The 22,461-nt window shown below is 39.2% G+C and overlaps 1 protein-coding gene across 1 annotated transcript in view; it reads left to right on the top strand.

Moving 5' to 3' along the window:
• LOC143023739 (uncharacterized) overlaps window positions 1-22,461 on the top strand; it is a gene marked incomplete at both ends in the record, with an annotated part of 123,354 nt that overhangs the window by 23,566 nt on the left and 77,327 nt on the right.

The raw sequence follows: 22,461 nt of genomic DNA, 5'->3' as shown, positions 1-22,461 counted from the left end.
CCCCACCCTCTCCCCTTAGCACATATACATCCTTAACTCTTCCTATCATAGTCCTATTTACCACTACATAATCCAGCAATGCTCTAGCTACCACCCTTCCATCCACCACCCTCTCCCAAGTGTACTTATGCTTGACTTCCAAAACACTGTATTTGCTATCATCAACTCTCCTTCTAGACAAATTTCCACCATCAACTCTCCACTACGATTCTTTCCTGGAACTCCACATTTCCCAACCACTCCATCAATTGGACCATTTCCTACCCTAGCATTAAGGTCTCCCAGTACTATTACATTGACATTTCTCCCTAAATCCTCTATGCACTCATTTAAATCTATCCAAAAGGCCTCCCTTTCTTCTACACTCTTCTCACTGCCAGGCCCATATGCACTTACAAAGACCCACATCTCCTTTCCCAGTTTCACCTTCATCCACATTATCCTTGAGGAAACTTCTTTCCACTCCACTACCCGTTTACCTATCTCTTCACTTACTAGAATAGCCAACCCTTCCCTCCCTCGCCCTCTCTTCACTCCTGATAACCTCCCACTTACACATCCAAACTTACACTCACCCTTCCCTTTCAACTTAGTTTCACTCAAAGCCAACACATCCATCTTTCTTCTCACAAACATACTACCTATCTCTTCCCTTTTACTCTCATCTGTACCACATCCACGCACATTTACCTCTTCAGTACGGGCCTTAAATCTCGCGGGCAGCAGCCAATGCCAGCCGTACGACGTGTCGTAATAATACTCGCATCATAAAATATAGTCACCGCTTATATCGATCGTTCTCTCTTTCACCCGTGAATTTTGAAAACCATAGAGAATGTGATTAAGGGCAGTTTATAGAGAATGTCAAAACACAGGGGCGACTACAATAAATATAATCAAGACGCCGATATGGCAGCCTCACATATCCACTTGCTCCTCATGACGCCTACGTATGCAGTACCGTATGGAAGGGGTTAAAAGACCCAAACCTTAGGGTGCTGGTCGGAAAACTCCCAGCCCCTCTTATGCCTTTACTTTTTCATTTAGGAATGTCCCCTGTGGGGCTACAAGGAGAAGGATGCCTAGTCCCACTCCCCGTCCCTTTCTTCTCGCCTTTTACGATCCAAGTGGAAATCCTTGGTGGCAGTATTCTTTTCCCCCACCACAAGGAATAAATTAATAAAAATTATAATAATATAAATAATAATAAATAAAATAAATGCATGGGTATAGTTAAATATCAAACAAACAGGTAAATAGTGAATAATAATAAATTGACAGGTAGATAATAATAAAATCAAGCAAATAATAATAAACGGAAAAATAATAACAAACAAATAAATAATATCAAATAAATGGCAGGCATTACAGCATCTTGCTTAGGTGTTTATCTAAACAAATCCTAAAGCTTCAAACTGAACTACGTTGCACTGCCTCTGCAGGAAGTTTGTTCCATTCATAAACTACATGGTTGGCAAAGATGTCTCTACCCACTTCCAAATTAAGTCTAATTCTTGACAGTTTGAGACCATTATTTCTTATCGGATTCTCATTCAGTGTGAAAGTTTTGTCACTTTTGATGTCCATTCCCTTTAGAATCTTAAGACCTGTATCAAGTCACCACTGAGTCTATGCTTTTTTAGGGAAAACCGATTCATATGTTTTAGTCTATTTTCGTATGATTTATATTTGTAATCAGTTTTGTGGCTCCCCGTTGTACTTTTTCCAATCCATCACTGTCTTTAATTAGTTTCAGTGATCATATGGAAACATATTCCAAATGTCCTTTTTGAGCTTCTTTCCATGTCCTCTTGTGCTTCTTTTATCCCAATTTAGAAAGTCTTCTGTATCAAGGACTTCTATACCTCTCATAATACTGTAAATGGTCAACAAGTCACCTCTCTCTCTTCTTTGTTCCAGTCAGTAGTACTAGTTTTGAAAATCTGTCTTCATACGACAGTTTAGACAGTGTTGGGGCCATCTTCATAGTTGCTTTCTGGATTCTCACAATTTTCCTTATACAGACGCTCCTCTACTTACGTTAATTCGTTTTACGTTTTTTCGATTTTACGTTTGAACTGACTGTAAAAAAAAAATGTAAAAAAAAAAAAAAAATGGAGTGCATTTTTTAGTTTAGCGCACTCTCCGTAGTTCAAACGATACTTGCACATGACGCTGCGTCCATTGTTTACATTACACAAACGACAAACTGAACAGGCCTTGCCTCATCCTCCTCCTCCTCCACCATCTCAATTTATGTTGCTTGAATTTAATTTATTTGAAATTAATGTTATTATTTTACAATGTTATGTGTATAATTAATGATTTAGGGGTGTTTTATAAGATACGGTAATAGAATTTACGGATGTATAGTACAGTAACAACTTACGTTCATTTTCAACTTACGTTCGGCTGTTCGGAACATAACTAATACGTAAGTTGAGGAGCGTCTGTATTCTTTTTAGTACTGAATGACTATATTGTTGCTAGGTACTCCAATTTTGGCCTTATCAGTGTGACTAGTATTTTCTTTACCATTTCTTCATCCAAGTAAGTAAAAGCCACAATTTTGTTTATATGTTTGTCAGGGGACATATACTTTGATGATTACTCCCAGATCTTTTTCAGGTCCCACTTTTTTTTTTTTTTTTTTTATACCAATTTTATATTGTCCTACATACATACATACATACATACGAAGACATGATGAAAAAAATATTGGTTACATTGATAAGGCCTAGATTAGAGTATGCAGCGACATTGTGGTCCCCCAGTACCAAAAAGAATATAAAGAAAATAGAAAGAATCCAAAGAGCAGCTACAAAAATGGCACCTGCACTTGCAAACCTATCATACGAAGAGAGATTGGCTAAACTGGAGTTAACGACACTGGAGCAAAGAAGAGAGAGAGGTGACCTATTGACCATCTACAGAATCATGAAAGGCACAGAGGTACTCGATAGTGAGAACTTACTTAACTGGGACAAAAGAAACACAAGAGGACATGGAAAGAAAATAAAAAAAACATAGCTATAGAAGAGAACTGAAGAAAAACAGTTTTCCTCATAGAGTTTTGGACACTTGGAACAAACTGGACAATGAAATAGTATGCGCAAAAACCATTCATGAGTTTAAAAACAAACTAGACACTGCAAGATACAAAGGCGGGACAACACGAGCATAGCTCCCCTTCCCGCAAAATACAACTAGGTAAATACAACTAGGTAAATACATACATACATATACCAAAGGTTTCCCCCCCCCTACATGGGGGGAGGGGCCAAAAAGAATAAGGCATAGAAACCACTCCCACCCATTCCATCCCCTACATACTCCACTCCCCTCCACCCTCCTCCCTCTCTCTCATCTTGGCACCTCCTGGATGATGGGTCATCCCTGCATCCTGTCCACTGCCCTGGGTCAGAAGCAGTGTCGCAAGACACAGCACATCCACAACAAGGCCGCTTCATTAATTTGGCAACCCCGCTCCATCCTCTCGTCCAGAAAAGGAAAAGATGGAGAGAAATCCCTTTGGGGGCTGCGTCAAATTATTTCTCGTACTTCTTCACCCCCCATCCCCCACCCACTCCCCCTCATGCATTGCAGCAGCATCTATACATAGCCTTTCTCCATTTACCCCTATCTTCTGCCCTCTCCCATCCTTCCTCAACAGACATTCCTCTCTTTTGTAATGCCGTTTTCATCCCATCCATCCATCTCATCCTAGGATGCCCCCTCATATACATTCCTTCCACCTCTGCCCTCCACACCTCTTTTACCAATCTTTCTTATCTCATTCTTCCCATGTGTCCAAACCATCCTAATACTCTTTCATCAACCCTATCTCCCAACTCCCTTTCCACCCCTGTTCTCCTCCTCACCTCCTCATTTTTCAGTCTATCTAGTCTAGTAACCCCTATCATACTTCTCAGACATTTAATCTCAAACACATTCAAACTCCTTCTCTCTTCCTCTCTTATGTTCCATGTTTCTGCCCCATACAGTGCTGTCGGCACAATCACTCCTTCATATAACCTCCTCTTAGCATCCATTCCAGGATGTCTGTTCCTCATTACACTTTTTAATCCACCAAGGCATTTACTCACTTCTCTCAATCTACATTCTACCCTCACCCCCACCCCTACTCCTCCCTTTCCTGCCACATTCGCACCCAAGTATCTGAAACTATCCACTTCCTCCAGTCTCACCCTTAATGCTTACTTCCAGCCTGCTGTCATTCTCTCCCCTTGTACATCTCATCACCTTACTTTTACCCACATTTATCTTCAGCTTCTTTCTTTCACTTACCTTCTCACCTTCTCAAACTCTGTCACTAACTTCCTCAATCCCTCCTCTGATCCTGCTACAAGCGCAGTGTCGTCAGCAAACAACAACTGGTTTATTTCCCACTTTTCTCCATTTTCTTTAACCATCTCCAACCCCTGACCCACCACCCTTGCATTAACCTCTTGCACCACCCCATCCATGTATAGATTGAACTGCCAGGGCGACATAACACATCCCTGACAAAGTCCCACCTTTACCTCGAACCACTCACTCTCTCCATTTCTAATCCTAACACAAGCTCTACTACTCTCATATAAACTCTTGACTGCTCTTAACAGCTTTCCTCCTATCCCATATATCTGCACCATAGTGCCTTCCTGTCTACCCTGTTGTAAGCCTTCTCCAAATCCATAAAAGCCCAAAAAACATCCTTACCTTTTCCTATAGCTTTCTCACATATCTGTCTTACTACAAAAATCTGATCTACACAACCCCTACCTGTCCTAAAACCACACTGTTCCTGACCAATTACTCCATCTGTTCCTCTCCTAATCCTCTCAAGACCCTCCCATAAGCCTTCCCAACTACACTCAACAAGCTGATCCCTCTGAAACTACTACACTCACACTTGTCCCCCTTATCCATGTAAAGCGGAATGATACAGGCACTCCTCCAGTCCTCCGGCACTCTACCCTCTCTTAAACAAACATTAAATATTGTCCTGATGTATCTACATATATATATATATATATATATATATATATATGTATATACATATATATATATACATATATATATATATATATATATATATATATATATATTTGTCAAGAAATTAGTAAGATAATATCAGGTAAAATGTAACCCAGCGACTATGACCTAATGTCGCCCCACCATCATTAGTGGAAACATTGACCCTTGGCGACTGTGACCTGATGTTGCCCCACCATCATTAGTGTATTGACATTGACCTTCCGCCCTCCAGGGGGTAATTGTCCGCTACCCATATTCAAACTGTCCTTGTTCCTTTTTTCATGTATATATTATCTATGCATTTCTATTACTATGTACTTGTTGCACTGAAGATGTAATATACGAAAGTGCTCTGCTTCGTTAATTTCTTTTTTCCAATTGGTCTACTTTGCATAAGTGAACACACGTACCTGTGTTCTTATTAGCATATATATATATACAGTGGCCGCAAAAAAAATGTTACATTTTCACCGCAAATAAAAATGTTACACGCGGCGCGACGTAACAAAAGAATTCTGGTCTGAGCCACAAGTGTAGTGGGCGGATCTAGCTATGACGTAGTCCCCTCCCTCAGCCCCTATACCCCTCCACCGCAACATCTCACACCTCATGAGCCCGCAGAGCTCGTCGAGTAAAGATTGCTCATACGCTGCTCTCAATCACGCCATTTTTTCACTCGACACCCAACTTTGGCCGCCTATATTTCCACTTCCACCAGGCACAATGGTTAAAAATCAACTTTCCCTGGAACAGAAGAGCCGGGCCTTGTCCCTGATAGAACAAGGAGTATCTGTGATACGCGTGGCGGCGGAACTGCAAGTGTCAAGAATGACCGTTTACCGCCTGAAGAAAGCTGGTGATGCTCTGCCCCCGGCACGACACCGCGACGGAAGGAGGGCTCTGGCAGACCACGGAAGACATCAGCACGCACAGACTTCATTCTAAAGAAAGAAGTGAAGGCAGACCCCGGAATAACAGCCTTAGAACTGAAAGAAAAGCACCCGAAATTGCTCCAGGACGTCACAGTGAGAACAGTGCAGCATCGACTACAAAAGGACCTAAAATTACCATCACGTCGGGCCGCCAAGAAACCTCTGCTGACTGATAAGATGAGGAAGAAAAGGCTGCAGTTCTGTAAGAATTACCGACACTGGACATCAGACGACTGGAAGAAGGTGATGTTTAGTGATGAGAGTACGTTCCGGCTCATCAGAGGAACTTCAAAGCTGGTCCGCCGCCCCAGTAATGTCTCCCGCTACGACCCAAAATACACCGTCAAGACTGTTAAACATCCTGACAGCGTGATGGTGTGGGGCGCCTTCACTGGAAATAATGGTAGAGCTGGCTTGTATTTCCTCCCCAAGAACGTCACAATGAAGTCTGCCAACTACATCGAGGTTTTGCGAAACCACATGCTGATTTTCTGGCGGATCCATGACTGCAACTTTTTTATGCACGACGGAGCCCCAGTACACAAGTCCAAAGCAGTGAAGGATTTCCTGGAAACCAACAAGATTGATGTTCTGGAGTGGCCTGGTAACTCCCCTGACCTGAATCCCATCGAAAACGCATGGAATCAGATGAAAAACATCCTGGAGAAGGAACGACCCGGCACCATACCCGACCTGAAGGAGGCGCTGAAGAAGCACTGGGCCTCGATGGACCTACATTATTTCGCCAACCTCGCCACTTCGATGCCCAAGAGGATCGAGATGGTGATCAAGAATAAGGGCCACATGACCAAATATTAATTTTGTATATATAATGTAAGCTTAAAAGGTAAATAAAACCCATTTAACATGTACTTTTGTGTTTAGTTATCCAAAAAATCTTAGTGTAACATTTTTTTTTTTTTTGCGGCGACGGTATGTGTGTGTTCATATATCCAAATTCCATTATGCTGCATTTCTTAATGTTGAAGCCCACTTTCCACTTCTGACTCTATTCCCAAACCCTGTTCAGATCTCTCTGCAGTGAGTCACAGTCCATTTCAGTACTCACTTTCTTTAACAATTTTGTGTCACCTGCAAAGAAGCTCATGTAACATTCCACGCCCATGTCAATGTCATTCACATAAATAGCAAACATTATTGGAGCCAATACTGATCCATGTGGTACTCCACTAACTCTTCTCACATAGAACTCTTATCTCTGAACACTACTCTCATTTTTCTTCTATGCAAAAAGTCTTCTATCCATTTCAATAGTTGACCTTGTGTTCCTCATATGGTTACCAGTTTTCTTAATAGTTTTTTGTGTGTGACTTTATCAAAAGCTTTTTGTAGATCTAGGAAAGCACAATCAACCCATCCATCCCTTTCCTGTATTATATCTAGTAGTTTTGAGTAAAAACAGATCAGATTTGTGGTACATGATCTTCCCTGTCTAAATCCAAATTGTCACGGATTTAGTATATTGTTTTCCTACAGATATTTTATCCATCGATATCAGTAACAATCTCAAATCATCCAAGCAGTGTATTTCAGACTCTGAGAAAGCAAATAACATTCTAGAACTGATTGCGTGGTCTTTTGTCTTCAAAAGTCCATCACTTATTAACAAGCTATATAAATCATTAGTTCGTCCACATTTGGAATATGCTGTTTCCATATGGTCACCGAATCTCATTAAAGACATTGATAGACTGGAAAAAGTACAACGGCAAGCCTCAAAACTGATTCCAAATATCAAAAATAAATCATACAAAAATCAACTAAAACATATAAATCTGTTTTCCCTAAAAAAGTGTAGACTCAGAGGTGACTTGATACAAGTCTTTAAAATTCTAAAGGGAATTGACAACATCAAAAGTGACAAAATTTTCACATTGAATGAGAATCAGACAAGAAACAGTGGTCTCAAACTGTCCAGAAATAGATTCAATTTGGAAGTGGGTAGAAACAACTTTGCCAACCGTGTAGTTAATGATCTTCCCTGTCTAAATCCAAATTGTCTCAGATTTAGTACAGTCGAACCTCGAAAGCCCGGACTAATTGGGGGGGAAGGGCGGTCCGGTCATGCCAAAAGTCCGGTCATCGTAAATATCTCCCTAACACCCGTAGATTTTCGTAGCGGTATACGTATAGGTAATGTATGATATGGCATAGAAACACACAAGAATAATACTCTAACACTGTAATAATAACAATACTGTAATAATAATACTATAATACTAATAATTCTGTAATAATAACTGTAATACAGGCATGTAAATGTACTGTAAATACAGTGTACTGTACTGTATTTTTTATTACGTACACTGTAAATATCGAAGGTATGCACGCGGGACAGTGGTGGCGGCCAGGGTTGCCGCATTTTCTACACTGCCGTATAGAATGGGAGTGTTGCCATACCGGGGCATACATTTTTCTTGGGCATGTGCAGACTCACAGCAAACTTGTCAAACTTTGAAAAAATGTTGGTTCTAGTTTTTTATTCTTGAATGTATATAAGGCCCCCATGCCCTAACATATTCAGTAAGATATAAAAATTATTTTTTATATATTATTATCGCTAAAAGGAGCAAACTTTAGCGTAGAATTATTTTCTACACCATGAAAACATATCTTTTGGGGTATAATATTCTATAAGTAACACAATTACCAATAAAAGTCATATTTTGATGTATCATTTATTATTTGATAACTAGTTCTATGATTTTTAAACAAAAGTTTGAGTTTTTGAATGTTTTTAACAGCCCACTGATATGTAGAAAAAATTTCCTCACGGCCTTGTGCAGTTGCCACATGCCGCTATTCTACTACATTTTGGTACAAAATTCTACGAAACAGCAGCCCTGGTGCTAAAAGAAAGCTGAAACTTTAGCGTAGAATGTTTTTCTACACCGTAAAAACGTATCTTTAGGGGTATAATATTTTATTAGTAACATAATAAAAGTCATATTTTGATGTACCATTTATTATTTGATAACTAGTTCTATGATTTTTAAACAAAATTTTGAGTTTTTGAATGTTTTGAACAGCCCACTGATATGTAGAAAAAATTTCATGTCCTTGTGCAGTCGCCACATGCCGCTATTTTACTACGTTTTGGTACAAAATTTTACGAAACGGCAGCCCTGGTGACGGCTTGACTGGGCCGGGTTTGAGTACATGTGTACGGCTGTCGCTGCCACCTACCGGACAAATAGGGAACTTTGGTTGAAAAGTCCGCCCTTTGTTCATTTCGACCGGTCATACGAGGGTCCGGGCTTTCGAGGTTCGACTGTATATTGTTTTCTTACAGATATTTTATCCATCGATATCAATAACAATCTCAAATCATCCAAGCAGTGTATTTCAGACTCTGAGAAAGCAAATAACATTCTAGAACTGATTGCGTGGTCTTTTGACTTCAAAAGTGCATCACTAATTAACAATCTATATATATCGTTAGTTCGTCCACATTTGGAATATGCTGTTTCCATATGGTCACCGAATCTCATTAAAGACATTGATAGACTGGAAAAAGTACAACGGCAAGCCTCAAAACTGATTCCAAATATCAAAAATAAATCATACAAAAATCAACTAAAACATATAAATCTGTTTTCCCTAAAAAAATGTAGACTCAGAGGTGACTTGATACAGGTCTTTAATATTCTAAAGGGAATTGACAACATCAAAAGTGACAAAATTTTCACATTGAATGAGAATCAGACAAGAAACAATGGTCTCAAACTGTCCAGAAATAGATTCAATTTGGAAGTGGGTAGAAACAACTTTGCCAACCGTGTAGTTACAGAATGGAATAAACTTCCTGCACAGGTAGTGCAATGTAGTTCAGTTCGAAGCTTTAAGAATCATTTAGATAAACACCTAAGCAAGATGCTGTAATGATTATAATTTATTTTATATTTGTTTTTGTTTTGTTATCATTTGTCTGTTTGATTCTCATTTATTATTAGTTATATGTCAATTTATTATTATTTACTATTTACCTGATTGTTTATTATTTAACTATACCTATGAATTATTTATGTATTTTATTTGTTATTTACATTATTATAGTTTTTATTTATTAATGTATTATTATGATTTTTTCGCATCTGACATAGATATGGACCAAAAGGTCTCCGGTCGGCATGCTCTGCCTTTATAATCCTTTGTACTTTTTATAACTTTTTCATAAATTTTGGCTGTCATGCTTGTGAGGGAAACTGGTTTGTAATTTGTTGGAAGGTAAGTTGAGAGTGAAGGATAGATGGAGAAAGAAGAAAAGGCAAAAGGTAGGGAGGTGCTGAGAGTGAACTGCTTAAATGAGAAAGAAAAGGAGGAGTACAAGAAGAAGCTGAGAGAGAAGTGGGAGGGAGTGAAGGATAGAGTAGAACTAGGAGTAGAGGAGGAATGGGGATGGTTCAAGGAGGGAGTCATAAGGTATGCAAAGATGGTGTGTGGAACAAGGGGAGGATGGGAAGAAATAGAAGGAAGGGTAGTGAGTGGTGGGATGAGGAAGCAAAGAAAGTTGTAGAAGAGAAGCGAGCTTTCACAGATTGGTTACAAAGTAGGATGAGGGAATCTTATGAAAGGTACAAAGAAAAGAGAAGAGAAGTAAAGCATAAGATAAAGGAGGCAAAGAGGAGAGCAGATGTGAAATGGGATGAAAGTATGACAAAAAAAATTGAAAGTAATAAAAAGATGTTTTGGAAAGAAATTAAGAGAGGAAGAGGAGGTGAATCAAGTAGAGAAGAAAAGGTAAAAGGTGCAGATAGATGATAATGGAAGAGAAGGCAGTAAGAGGAAGATGGGCAGAGTATTTTAGGGAGTTGCTAAATGTTAACCCATTCAACTCCGATGACAAGATGTCTTGTCATTTGGTCAAATAAAACAAAAAATCATAAAACACCAAAATGTTTGATCAAACACCAGAAAAATATGACGTCAATCCTCGCTTCGCTCGCAGTGAAGCGAGGACTGACGTCATATTTTTCTGGTGTTTGATCAAACATTTTGGTGTTTTATGATTTTTTGTTTTATTTGACCAAATGACAAGGAAACTTGTCATCGGAGTTTAATGGGTTAAGGAGGGAAAGGTAGTTGTAATGTGAAGTGCTGAGAAAATGACCGTGATGAGTGAGGAAAATGGAGGAGAAATAAGGAAAGATTAGGTGAAGGTGAAGGTGATGAGAGCAGGTAAGACACCTGTTCTGGATGGATGCCATGCAGAATGTCTAAAAAAAAGGAGGTACAATGGTGGTGGACTGGCTAGTGAGGTTATTTAATGTTTGCTGGAGAGAGGGTAGAGTGCTGGAAGACTAGAGGAGTGCCTGTATAGTTCCACTTTACAAGGGAAAAGGAGAAAGTGTGAGTGTAGTAGTTTCAGAAGGATCAGTTTGTTAAGTGTAGTTGGGAAAGCTTAGGGGGGAGTTTGATTGAGAGGATTAGAAGAGGAACAGAGGGAGTAATTGGTGAGGAACAGTATGGATTTAGGACAGGTAGGGGTTGCGTAGATTAGATTTTTGTGGTAAGACAGATACGTGAGAAAGCCATAGGAAAAGGTAAAAATGTTTTTTGGGCTTTTATAGGTTTGGAGAAGGGTTACAACAGGGTAGACAGAAAGACACTGTGGGAGGTATTGCAGATATATGGGATAGGAGGAAAGCTGTTAAGAGCAGTTAAGAGCTTTTACCCCATCTTGGGTATTGGCTGCATGTTATTGTGGCAAAGTGGCATGCAGTTGATACTTTAGGGTCTATATGGGGCGCCCCTACGGACCAGAGCCACACATCATTTTGGCTGTGATAGAGGAAAACAGCCACTTTTATACTACGACTGTCCCTACGTTATGCTGTCCCCCAACCCCTTGTTACTGTCCTGTGCAATTTCTCTGAATATTCATTTCCTTTTTTGCCTACCTTCCCTGTGGTGGGGGAAAAGAATACTGCCACCAAGTAATTCCATTTGGATCGTAAGAGGCGAGAAGAAAGGGACAGGGATTGGGACTAGGCATCCTTCTCCTTGTAGCCCCACAGGGGACATTCCTAAAAGAAAATGTGAAGGCATAAGAGGGTCTAGGAGTTTTCTGACCAGCACCCTAAGGTTTGGGTCTTTTAATGTGCGTGGATGTGGCACAGATGAGAGTAAAAGGGAAGAGATAGGTAGTATGTTTGTGAGAAGAAAGATGGATGTGTTGGCTTTGAGTGAAACTAAGCTGAAAGGGAAGGGCGAGTGTAAGTTTGGGAGTGTAAGTGGGAAGTTATCAGGAGTGAAGAGAGGGTGAGGGAGGGAAGGGTTGGCTATACTAGTAAGTGAAGAGATAGGTAAATATGTAGTTGAGTGGAAGGAGGTTTCCTCAAGGGTTATGTGGATGAAGGTGAAACTGGGAAAGGAGATGTGGCTTTTTGTAAGTGCATATGGGCCTGGCACTGAGAAAAGCGTAGAAGAAAGGGAGGCTTTTTGGATAGATTTAAATGAGTGCATAGAGGGTTTAGGGAGAAATATCAATGTAATAGTACTGGGAGACCTTAACCACTTCCATACGGTGACGCCTACGTAGGCGTCATGAGGAGCAAGTGAGTACGCGATGATGCCGACGTCAGCGTCTTGATTACAGGTAGTCGTCGACTTACGACCTATGCGACTTACGACTGATCGACTTTATGACCACGGATAGTGCAATAATATCTAACATTTAATAGAGTAATAGAATTGTAATGTTATGCCTGGCAGTACAATTACTTTGCACGCCGCGAGACGCAAGTACGATAGTATTGGCAGGCTGCCGGCAGCGTCAGCATCTCAGCCAGCTAAATATTCTTTCATTTTGTTTGTTTGAAGTAAAATGTTTCTTAATTTTGCATTGCATTTTGTATTTTCATATATTTTGCAATTAATAAAATGTAACAGCAAAACTTTTTTTTTATGCCTAGGCTAGTTTGTTGCCGATAACAATATGTTCGGTACAGTACGTAAACGAAAAGAATGTTTTTTAAATAAAATTTTACCTTACATTTTGTATTTTTTATATGTTTTGCAATTAATAAAATGTAACAGTAAAACTTTTTTATGCTTAGTCTGTTGTCGATAATAATATGTTCGGTACAGCATTTTGTATTTTTTTGTGTTGCGATTATAATATGTAACAGTAAACTTTGTTTATGCCTAGTCTATCGTCGTTAACGATATTTTCGGTATACTACGTAAACGAAAAGAATGTGTTTTGAAATAGAAATTTTCCTAATTGTGCCTTGCAATGATTTTAATTTAACACACAAAAAAGTATTTGTAGGTCAAAGATGACAGGACTTTATTCAGTATGCGTTGGCCTAGGCTACGTCTCCTAACGAAAATTATAAAAAAGTTAAGGAATATTAAAGGACAGCTCAATGATAATATGATTTTATTCAGTATGCATACGTTTCCTAAAGAAAGTCTGGTGGTAAAATAATAAAAATGTAAAAAAATACAGTATCTAGTATCATAGGTAAAAGATGATAGGATTTTATTCAGTATGCTTAGGCCTAAGCTACGTTTCCCAAAGAAAATCAGATAAAATTATGAAAAGGTTAAAAATACTATACAACATAGTTCAAAGATGCTAAGATTATTTCAGTATGCAAAATATACAATATATATACAGTAACAAAAATAATATATAAAGGGTAATATATACTGTATATATATAAAGTCCGACTTGCGTCCAGATCGACTTACGACCTGTCTGTCGGAACCGAACTCGGTCGTAAGTCGACGACAAGCTGTATATTTATTGTAGTCGTACCTACGTAACCTCCATTCTCTCTAAACTGGCTTCATCATATTTTCTATGGGTATCAAAATTCACGGGTGAAAGAGAACAAATGATTGAGCACTGACTTTATTTTTTATAATGCGATTATTATGATGCAACATCGCACGTCGGGCAGCTAATGCTGCCAGACGTGTGATGTGCCCCGGAGTGAAGAGGTTAATGATAGGGTAGGAAATGATCCAATTGATGGAGTGGTTGGGAAATGTGGAGTTCCAGGAAAGAATTGTAGTGGAGAGTTGATGATGGAAATGTGTCTAGAAGGAGAGTTGATGATAGCAAATACAGTGTTTCGGAAGAAAGTCAAGCATAAATACACATGGGAGAGGGTGGTGGAGGGAAGGGTGGTAGATAGTGTTAATGGACTATGTAGTGGTAAATAGGATTATGATAGGAAGAGTTAAGGATGTATATGTGCTAAGGGGAGAGAGTTGGGGAATATCAGATCATTTTTTTGGTGGAAGGTAAGTTGAGAGTGGAGGATAGATGGAGGAAGAGGAAAAGGACAAAAGGTAGGGAGGTGCTTAGAGTGAACTCTTTAAATGAAAATGAAAAGGAGAAGGAGTACAAGAAGAAGCTGAAGGAGGAGTGGGAGGGAGTGAAGGATAGAGTAGAGCTAGGTGTGGAGGAGGAATGGGGATGGTTCAATGAGGGAGTCACAAGGTGTGCAAAAATGGTGTGTGGAACAAGAAGGACAGGAGGAAATAGAAGAAAGGGTAGTGAATGGTGGGATGAGGAAACAAAGAAGGTTGTAGAAGAGAAGAAGCGAGCTTTCGCAGATTGGTTACAAAATAGGACGAGGGAGTCATATGAGAGGTACAAAGAAAAGAAAAGAGAAGTAAAGCAAAAGGTAAAGGAGGCAAAGAGGAGAGTAGATGTGAAATGGGGTAAGAGTATGACAGAAAATTTTGAAAGTAATAAAAAGGTGTTTTGAAAAGAAATTAAGAGAGGAGGAGGCGAATCAAGTAGAGAAGAAAAGGTAAAAGGTGCAGATGGAGAGATGATAATGAAAGAGAAGGCAGTAAGGGGAAGATGGGCAGAATATTTTAGGGAGTTGCTAAATGTGAAGGAAGATAGGGATGGAAAGATAGTTGCAGTGGGAAATGCTAAGAAAATGACTGTGATGAGTGAGGAAAATGGAGGAGAAATAAGGAAGGATGAAGTGAAGGCAGTTGTTAAGATGATGAAAGCAGGTAAGACACCTGGTGTGGATGGATGCCATGCAGAATGTCTAAAAAAAAGGAGGTACAGTGATGGTGGAGTGGCTGGTGAGGTTATTTAATGTTTGCTGAAGAGAGGGTAGAGTGCTGGACGACTGGAGGAGTGCCTGTATGGTTCCACTTTACAAGGGAAAAAGGGACAAGTGTGAATGTAGTAGTTTCAGAGGGATTAGCTTGTTAAGTGTAGTTGGGAAGGCTTATGGGAGGATCTTGATTGAGAGGATTAGGAGAGGAACAGAGGGAGTAATTGGTGAGGAGCAGTGTGGATTTAGGACAGGTAGAGGTTGTGTAGATTAGATTTTTGTGGTAAGACAGATATGTGAGAAAGCTATAGGAAATGGGAAGGATGTTTTTTGGGCCTTTATGGACCTGGAAAAGGCTTACGACAGGGTGGACAGAAAGGCACTGCGGGAGGTTTTGCGGATATACGGGATTGGAGGAAAGCTTCTAGGAGCTGTCAAGAGTTTTTATGAAAGTAGTAGAGCTTGTCAGGATTAGAAATGGAGAGAGTGAGTGGTTCGAGGTAAAGGTGGGACTTCGTCATTGATTTGTTATGTCACCCTGGCTGTTCAACTTATACATGGATGTGGTAGTGCGAGAGGTAAATGCAAGGGTAGTGGGTCAGGGATTGGAGATGGTTAAAGAAAATGGAGAAAAGTGGGAGGGAGCCAGCTGTTGTTTGCGGACGACACTGCACTTGTGGCAGGATCGGAGGAGGGATTGAGGAAGTTGGTGACAGAGTTTGGGAGAGTGTGTGATAGAAGAAAGCTGAAGATAAATGTGGGTAAAAGTAAGGTGATGAGATGTACAAGGGGTGAAAGTGGCAGTAGTCTGGAAGTGAGCATTAAGGGAGAGCGACTGGAGGAAGTGGATAGTTTTAGATACTTGGGTGCAAATGTGGCAGGAAAAGGTGGAGTGAAGGTGGAGGTAGAATGTAGATTGAGAGAAGCAAGTAAATGCCTTGGTGGATTAAAAAGTGTAATGAGGAATAAACATTTGGGAATGGATGCTAAGAGGAGACTGTATAAAGGAGTGATTGTGCCAACAGCAATGTATGGGGCAGAAACATGGAACATAAGAGAGGAAGAGAGGAGTTTGAATGTGTTTGTGATGAGGTGTCTGAGAAGTATGATGGGGGTTACTAGGATAGATAGAGTGAGAAATGAGGAGGTGAGGAGGAGAACAGGGGTGGTAAGGGAGTTGGGAGATAGGGTGGATGAAAGAGCATTGGGATTGTTTGGACACATGGAAAGAATGAGTGAAGAAAGACTAGTAAAAGAGGAATGGAAGGCAGATGTGGAGGGAGTAAACATGAGGGGGCGACCTAGGATGAAATGGATGGATGGGGTGAAAGGGGCGTTGGGAAAGAGGGGAATGTCTGTTGAGGAAGGATGAGAGAGGGCAGAAGACAGGGGTGAATGGAGAATGGTTGTATATGGATGATGTTATGATGCATGTGGTGGAATGGGCTGGGGGATTGGGGGTGAGGTAGTATGTGTGAGCAAATTTTGATGCAGCCCGAAGGGATTTCTCACCATCTTCTCCTTTTATGCATTGGGGGACGGAGAGGGAGATCGCCGATTTAATGAAGTGGCCTTGCTGTAGATGTGCTGTGTCTTGCAACACTGCCTCTGACCCAGGGCAGTGGACAAGGTGCAGGGATGACCCGTCATCCAGGAGGTGCTAAGATGAGAGTGAGGGTGGAGGGGTGTGGAGTGTATTCAGGGATGGAATGGGTGGAAATGATTTTATGCCTTTTCTTTTTTGGCTACCCCCCTTGTAAGGGGGAAAAAGCCTTGGTATATGTATGTATGTATGTAGCAGAGCATGTGTCAGGATTAGAAATGGAGAGAGTGAATTGTTTTAGGTAAAGGTGGGACTTCATCAGGGATGTGTTATGTCACCCTGGCTGTTCAATTTGTACATGGATGGGGTGGTGTGAGAGGTAAATGAAAGGCTAGTGGGTCAGGGATTGGAGATGATTAAAGAAAATGGAGAAAAGTAGGAGATAATCCAGCTGTTGTTTGCAGATGACACTGCACTTGTAGCAGAATCAGAGAAGATATTGAGGAAGTTAGTGACAGAGTTTGGGGAGGTATGTGAAAGAAAGAAGTTGAATATAAATGTGTGTAAAAGTAAGGTGATAAGATGTACAAGGGAAGAAAGTGGCAGCAGACTGGAAGTGAGTATTAAGGGAGACTGGAGGAAGTGGTTAGTTTTAGATACTTGGATGCATATGTGGCAGGAAAGGGAGGAGTGGAGGTGGGGGTTGAATGTAGATTGAGAAAAGTGAGTAAATGCCTTGGTGGATTAAAATGTGTAATGAGAAATAGACATCTGAGAATGGATGCTAAGAGGAGATTGTATGAAGGAGTGACTGTGCTGACAGCACTGTACGGGGCAGAAACATGGAACATAAGTGTGGAAGAAAGAAGGAGTTTGAGTGTGTTTGAGATAAGGTGTCTGAGAAGTATGATGGGTGTTACTAGGATGGATAGAGTGAGAAATGAGGTGAGGAGGAGAATGGGGGTGGAAAGGGAGTTAGGAGGTAGGGTTGATGAAAGAGTATTAGGATGGTTTGGACACATGGAAAGAATGAGTGAAGAAAGACTAGTAAAAAAGGTGTGTAAAAACCATACACTAATTTAAGAGCAAATTAGACACTGCAAGATACAAAGGTGGGACACCACGAGCATAGCTCCCCTTCCCATAAGATACAACTAGGTAAATACAAGTAGATAAAACTTAGCAAGTACACACAAGATTGGAAAGATGTAAACATAGTACTAATAAATAAAGGAGGAAATAGGGAAGATCCTACAAACTTCAGACCAGTATCCCTCACAAGCACAGTAGCAAAAATATGCAAAAAGGTCATCAGGAACAAATGGACCAAACACTTGGAAGATAACAAAATAATAAACCCCAAAGAATTTGGCTTTAGAAGTGGAAGATTGTGCACCACAAACCTAATCTGCTTTTACTCGAGATTAATTTAGATAATACAAGAAAGAGATGGCTGGGCAGATTGCACCTTTTTGGATTTGGAGAAAGCATTTGACAAAATACCACAAAAAATTAATAAGAAAAAAAAAAAAAATAGGAGGAATTCAAGGTAAACTGTTGGAATGGGTGAAGGGTTTCTTAACTGAGAGAAAAAAGAGAGTGGTACTTAGAGACAAAAATTCGAAATGGGAAGATGTGAAAAGTGGCGTCCCACAAGGCTCTGTTTTGGCTCCTTTAATGTTTACCATATACATAGATGATATGGATGAGGGAGTAAATTGTTACATGAACTTTTTTCTGACAATACCAAATTACGCAAGAGAGTAAGAACAGAAGAAGGTTGCAGATTGTTGCAAGATGACCTGGATGAAATATGGGAAGATAGTTGGAGATATGTGATGAACTTCAACATTAAAAAATGTAGCATAATGGAATTTGGAAAAAGTCTAAATAGAGTTTCGGACAATATAAAATTGGAAACAAAGAAATCAAAAAAGAAAACTCGGAGATGGACCTAGGAGTAATCATCTCAAGTGACTTGACACCTGACAAACATGTAAATAAATTATTTGGAGAGACTTACAACTTATTAAGATCAATGAAAGTGGCCCTCGACTACATAGATGAAGAGATGGTTAAAAAAAATAGTTGTTACACTGATAAGACCGAAATGAGAATATGCTGTATCAATGTGGGCACGTAGCACAAAAAAGAACATAAGAAAATTGGAAAGAATCCAAAGAGCAGCAACAAAAATGGCACCTACACTGTCAAATCTGACATATGAACAAAGATTGGAGAGATTACAGATGTCAACACTAGAACAGAGAATGGAAAGAGGTGACTTGTTGACCATTTTCAGAATTATGAAAGGGATGGAAGTTCTCGATAGAGATGACTTATTAAAGTGGGACAGAAGAGAAACAAGAGGACACGAAAAGAAACTAAAGAAAGACAGTTACAGAAGATCTGAAAAAAAAAAAAAAAGCTTCCCACATAGAGTGATCGATGACTGGAACAAACTGAACAGAGAAACAGTGAATGCCAGAACTAATCACGATTTTAAGAGCAAACTGGACGTGGAGAGATACAAAAATGGGTCACTACGAGCATAGCTCTCGTCCCGTAAAATACAACTAGGTAAATACATACACACGTCATACTAACCGTGAAGATTGGAACTCCAGAAAGAAACACAATTTTCGTGGATTACAGCAATGAGGGAGTACCTGTGTTGTATTAGTAGGGAAGGGGAAAGCTCATGGTGTAGTGGGCAGGTGCAGGAAAAGGAGAAGGGGAGACATTATTAAGGAAAACGGAAGGAAATGATGAAGGGGACAAACGGGCCTCGGATGTCAGAAGGGTTGTCAACAAAAAGTGTGCAGAACACACAGACGAAGTAGAACAGGGTAGGAGATGACAACCTCCCCCGACTAGTAAATCTAGAGGAGAAACTAAAAAAAATGAATGAAGCATGGGAGTTTAGGTTTAACCAATTAACACTAGTTGCAGCACACAAAGAGTTGATAAACTGGAAGAACTAAAGGAGAATCAAAATGTAAATAGAAGAATTTAAAAAGACAGTTAAAAGAAGTAAAGGATGAGAATGAGGAATTGAAGAGGAATAATAAAGAGGTAAGTGGTTCGAAAAAAGTACAAGAGAACAACAAAATTGAATTTAGAGATATAGTGAAACAACAGATGAAAGAACAAACTAAGGACACAGTTATTAAAGTGATGAGGGAGAAGGAGAATATAGTAAGAGACTTAGTGGATAAAAAGAAATGTATAATTATATTAGGGATGGAGGAGAAGCATAATCCAAATAGGACTACAAGAGTAAAGGAGGAGAAGGAAAAAGTAAATTAGATATTAGAATAAGTTCAAGAAGATGAACAAGAAACAGGGAAAGAAATTGAAGAAATATTTAGACTAAGGAAATACAGTACAGATAAGGCCAGACCAAATAAGGATAAATTCAGGTCACAAACGACAGCAGAGAATATCTTAGTAAAAACAGGGAAACTAGCAGTGATCAATATAAACAGGTATGGATGAAAAGAGAGATGAATAAAGAAGAAAGGATGAGAAAGCAAAAAGACTAGAAGCTAAGGAAAAAAACGAGAACAGAACAGAGTTAGGCAAAGAGAAATTCTATTGGAGAGTAGTGGATATGAAAGTGAGGAAATGGTTCATAACAGAGAAAAACTGAAGGGAAACAGAAAACATGATGGAAGTAGCGGAAATTAAAAGTGTCTTACATAAATATAGATGGCCTGATAACAGGCTTGAATGAAATGAATAATTACCTGAAGGAAAAAGAACCAGACATAATGGGAATTGTAGAGATAAAATTGAAAGGTCCATTACCACCCAACAGTGTAAGACATGGTGCATATAATTATTGGATCATAAACAGAGAGGTAAAACAAGGGGGTGGAGTTATGTTCCTGACTAAGAAAGATATAAATGTGAGGAATGTCACATATGAAAATAATAAGAGTAGAAATTATAATGGAAGTGGAGGACAGGGATGGGAAGAGCAGGAAGTTTGTGGTAAATTATGTGCCTCCTAAAATGGCTTCATGGGAAGAGAACACAAAAATATGTTAGAAGACACAAGGATAACGCTAAACAAGATAATGGAAGATGGAGGAAGAATAGTTATAATGGGTGACTTCAATTGTAAAGAAATCTGCTGGGAAGAGATGATAGTGAAGGGTGGAGATGACCTATGGGGAAATATACTACTTGATATGATTATAGGACATACAATGACGCAATGAATACAGGAGAATACTAGGTATAGAAATGAAGAAGAACCATCGAGACTGGACCTAATATTCACATCAGAACCTGAAATAGTGGACAAGATTGAATATAAGACACCAACAAGACAAAAAAAAAAAAAAAGGATATTCAAAGTACTGGTACAACAAAAGATGTAGGGAGTTAAAAGACAAAAGGGATAAAGCTTGGATAAAATGGAAGAAATACAAAAGACCTGAAAAATGGAAAATATATACTAGTTATAGAAATGAATATGTACAAGTGTGCAGAGAAGAAAAGAGAAAATATGAAAAATATGTCATAGAAAAATGTAAAGATCGACCAAAACTATTTTATAGATTTGTAAACAACTAACTGAAAAATATACAAGAATTAGAGAAATTACGACAAGGAGGAGTTGAATACACAAGAGGAAATAGAAATGGCAGAAATTATGAACAAGAATTTTAAATATGTGTATATGAGGGAGGAGGAAGTTCCCCCTATGAAAGAGATGGAAGTAATAAGGAATGAAATAATGAATCACTTGAGTAATCTCAGTGACAGAAAATCGCATGGACAAAATGAAATGGCAAACTGGGTTTTGAGAGAATGCAGGAATGAACTAAGAGACAAAATACATAATCTAATAAGCAGTTCATTGAATGAAGGAAAAGTTCTAGAAGATGGAAAAAGAGCAAATATAGTACCAATATATAAAGGGGGAACAAGGAAGACCCTACTAACAATAGACAGGTCTCTTACAAGTACGATAGCAAACATTTGTGAAAGAATGATCAAAATTAGATGGGTAAGGCATTTGGAAAAAAACAACGTCATTGTCTAAATCCAAGGCAGTTTGGATTTAGACAATGACGATCGTGCGTCACAAACCTAATGTGTTTCTATTTAAGGCTAATAGATATAATACAAGAAAGAGATGGATGAGCTGATTGTGCATTTCTGGACCTGAAAAAAGCCTTTGATAAGGTACCACATAAGAAATTGCTAAAGAAATTAGAAACTGCAGGAGGAATACAGGGCAAACTGCTGAAGTGGATGGAAGACTTCTTGCATGAAAGAAAAATGATAGTGGTGATAAGAGACGAACATTCTACTTGGGATGAAGTGATTAGTGGAGTTCCACAAGGAACAGTTCTGGCCCCAATAATGTTTGCTATATATATTAATGATGTGGATAAAGAAATTGAAAGTTATATGAGCTTCTTTGCAGATGATACAAAATTGTTGAAAAAAGTGAACACTGTAGAAGATTGTGAGTTGCTGCAGAGTGATCTCAATAAAGTATGGGAGTGGAGTAGGAAGTGGGAGATGGAATTCAATATTAAAAATTGTATATTGGGATTTGGAAGAAGCAAAAAAAGAATAGTGGGATCAAATAAATTGGGAGAGGAAGAAATTAAGAAAATAGAAAATGAGAAGGACCTGGGAGTCATTATTATGAATAATATGTCCCCTGAGAAACATAAACAAATTTTTTTGAGAAACTTATAATTCAATAAGAACAATCAAAGTGGCATTTACATACCTGGACAAAGAAATGGTGAAGAAAATACTAGTCACTTTGATAAGACCAAGATTGGAGTGTGCAGCAACAACGTGGTCACCAAGTACAAAAAAATATATAACAAAACTTGAAAGAATACAAAGAGCAATTACG

Source organism: Oratosquilla oratoria, unplaced genomic scaffold (assembly GCF_046742065.1).
Source record: "Oratosquilla oratoria isolate Oo_2021 unplaced genomic scaffold, ASM4674206v1 SCAFFOLD57, whole genome shotgun sequence".
NCBI classification, from domain to species: domain Eukaryota; kingdom Metazoa; phylum Arthropoda; class Malacostraca; order Stomatopoda; family Squillidae; genus Oratosquilla; species Oratosquilla oratoria.
This window is presented reverse-complemented; position numbering and strand designations above follow the sequence as displayed.